We start from the raw sequence: 3800 nt of genomic DNA, 5'->3' as shown, positions 1-3800 counted from the left end.
TGATCAAACAAGACTCCTCGCTTCCACATCTAGAACTGTGGGCCGTTGGAAACCGAATACAGGGAGATTCACACCTACAAGTGCAGCTGATCCCAAAATCTCCGTTGCTAAGCAAGACACTCGTTCAGTGAAGTTTACGATCTGTTCTCGCCACCGCTGTTCCGTGAATCGCTGCAATTCAGTTCGTAACCCGGTTGTTAAGCGAATCTGTCTTCCTCAGCGACTTTGCTTTCAAGAAAGTGGCCGTGCGCGACCATGGGATACTGCAACCGTCATTAATACGAAACCGGTTGCCACGCCTCCAGATTTTGACCACAGGACCAGGTGGTCGTCGCATGTGTGAAAACAATCCAAAGTCACCTTTTTTTCAGTGCTCTTGTTAACTTCAAAAAGTTACTAAATAAACAGTTGTAAGGTTGAAATTGATATTCAATTCATTGATATCCACCTACGGGTAAAATCCGACAATTGTTTTTTAAGCTTAAAAAAAATAAAGGAAACGTTTACTTGTATATTAATAGGAACCGAAGTTTTGGCTAGTTTTGGCCATGTTAAGGAGCAGCCACATTCCTTCCTGACCATCTCAGGTGACAGTGGGAAGGCTTTCTGAAGTTGTGAAACATGACGGAGGCCGTTTTTCTGAGCAGCTGGTGCCAGAACTCTGTAGTAACAACATAATTTACTATCTGTTTGTAACCGGAGGAAAAACACTTAAGACGTTCTGGCTCGCCACATTGCAAACTTCCAAGATTTATAAGCCTCGGGGAAGGGCCGAGAGGCCCTCAGGTGGCTCTTTTCTTGCCGTAAAACCGCAAGATTAATCCGTTGTGCGCGCTGGCCATATTTTTGTGTTTTGTTTTACTTTTCCCTCTTGTGTTGCCTGTCGACAGGCCTCCTGATATATTGAGAGCCCGTGGAGCCATTGTTAAAATGCCTTGTGCTATATGGTGCAGAAATGGTATCCCTACTTATTTTTTTTTAACCTCTCGAGAACAGCAAATAATGAGCAGATAAACTCATAAATGCAGTCCAAGGGCTGACTAAAATGGCATTTTCTTTTTTTTTTAAATCACCTTAAAAGTTGTAGAAAATGACACTATCAAAGCTAAAGCTGGTAATTTATGGATTGTAGCCCCCACATCGTCTTAAGGCAGGGCTGCCCAGCCTTGGCAACTTTTTAAAGACCTGTGGGTTTCGACTCCCAGAATTTCCCAGCCGGCTTGGCAATGTTAGGAATTCCACAAGTTTTAAAAGAGAAAAGCCACAAAGATGATTAAAGGAAGCTAAAACATACAAAAAATGTTTGCAGGAATTCGGTGTCAGGCCTGCAATTATATTCCTTTTAGAATTTTGGCCTCATTATGCTGTTTCATTAGTATAGTTGATGGGAGGAGGGAATAGACAGGAGTAGGATTGTGGAATGTATTGTTTTCATTCTTTTCTAGAAGCCAAGGTCATCTTTTGTCTCCGCACTTTGACACCTGACCGGAAGCAGCTGGGTGTGGATGCCAGCGTGGAAGAAGAAGATTGGACCATGTGATGGATTGTGGGTGTGGGGACAAGATCATGAACTTTTAACTGGGTGGAATTCTGATGTCATTTCCAGAATTGGGATTCACACAGATGTGCTAAGATGTCTGCTTTATTAAATTGGGACTTTAAAGGATCGTTTTGCCTTGGACTCTGATTTAACTCTACATGATACTTGGAACGCTGACATTCGGTATGTCTCGTTTAATGAAATGAAGGACTGGGGGGGGGGGGGCGCATGATAGCTGTGCTCCGATATTGGAGGGGCTGCCACAGGAATGTACTTGGCAATGTGGAGGAAGGACTTGAGACTTTCTTTTCCAAATATACCATCCTTACACTTACCCAGAATATTATCTATTGTTAAGATCATATTCTCACTTCAACTGAGCAGTAATTTCTCGTCTTATTTGCTGAAAAAATAATAACAATCTGAGAACGCATGAAAATTTTAGCATGGGTTTTGTTCTAACATTATGATGAGTTCAAAAAGAGGTGATTTTCAACAGAATTTTAATAAAATAGTAAAAATAAGGGCTCGGGTTAAAAGAGAATGTCCGGAGACCCTAATGGGGCATCACTATATTCAATATACAATTCTGCTCACAGCTTGTACTATCTGCCCATCCACTCAAAAACAGCTAAACATAAGAAACACAAGTTTGCCAAGTATAAATAGCAACAAAACTCCCTCACTCAAGGCTGACCATCTGCGGTCCAACATTCACCATGTGTTGGGACCAAAATTTGTGCTGAAACAGTTATTATTTAGAACTATTTAAAGAACTAAAACCGTCTAGTGTGAAAATCTCCCGGAATGGGATCCGGCACGAGGCCAAAACCTCCAGTCTCGGGGACCGACCCAGATTGGATCATGCAACATTATTATCCTGGGATGTGTAGATTCGCTTTTATTTGTGAATTAAAAGTCCCTCTTTCACCTGGAGGCAAGGAAGCACGTGCAAAACTCAAATGCAATATGGTGGGCTGCGCCTGGTTCGCACTGGTTCAGGCAAACAGGCAGTTAAGATTCTGCACAGTTCAGCGAACCGACAAATCCCACCACTGGCTGCCCCCCCCCTTTGTTTTCCGGGCTATTTTTTGGCCGTTTTGGCCCCCAAAATGGCCTGGAAAACGGGCCAAAAAACCGACAGGGGCAGGGCGAGCCAGTAGTGGCGGGGCTGGGTGCAATGAGTGATATCACCCACCCAGTCATATAACCAACCGACTACGCCTATCCAGCCAGAGAACCGGTTGTTAAGTTATTCAAGTCCCACCACCGAATACGGGTCACGATGTCTCAACTTGGGACTGCAATGATTTACGGCTATAATTCCAGGCTGAGTTTTGGTTGTAAGCCGAGGACTACGGTACTACTCAGCAACAGTCTTTCTACTTTACATAAACGACCTTGGTGATCGTATTATAAGCAGCCGCGTCCTCTTTGCCGACGATGCAAATCTATTTAACACCCCAGGCAATTCCACGATTCTACAGAACGACCTAGATTACGCATCTGTATGGTCAAACAATTGGCAACTCCAAATCTCTGCTAACAAATGCTGGGTGGAAACGATCTAAAAGGTGAGCCACACTCTGTTAAAGACCTCATTTAGAATTTTGTTAGTTCCTCCAACCTCCATGCCTTTGACCTTAAAGCTGTCTACCGTGGACTTTATGCGGTCCCTAAGGGGGCGTGCATAAGCGCACCAGCGTGCCTACCATCCCTGTCCTACTGGTCCCCATTGATATGCACTCTTTTTATAGCAATAGCAGTAGCAGTTAGACTTATATACCGCTTCATAGGGCTTTCAGCCCTCTCTAAGCGGTTTACAGAGTCAGCATATTGCCCCCAACAACAATCCGGGTCCTCATTTTACCCACCTTGGAAGGATGGAAGGCTGAGTCAACCTTTGAGCCGGTGAGATTTGAACAGCCGAACTGCAGTCAGCTGAAGTAGCCTGCAGTGCTGCACCCTAACCACTGAGTCACCTCGGCTCTAATAATGTGTTCATGGCTACGTTTCGCTTATTTATATCCATTTATTTGTGCCATTTTTTCATGTGTTTTTCATATTTGTTTCCTTGTGCCTGTTGAGAAATAAAATAAAATAAACTATGTGCCTTCCGTGAACGGGGGGAAAAAATCCAAAAAGCTGTGTTAAACAGCACAGCCAATAGCGGACGAGAATAGCCAAATTCAAGGCCTTCCCCGTGTCTTGAATTTGATGCTATCAATCACCAATGGATGAAAGAGAAACACGCCAAGGG

Source organism: Thamnophis elegans, chromosome 12 (assembly GCF_009769535.1).
Source record: "Thamnophis elegans isolate rThaEle1 chromosome 12, rThaEle1.pri, whole genome shotgun sequence".
Lineage (NCBI taxonomy): Eukaryota > Metazoa > Chordata > Lepidosauria > Squamata > Colubridae > Thamnophis > Thamnophis elegans.
This window is presented reverse-complemented; position numbering follows the sequence as displayed.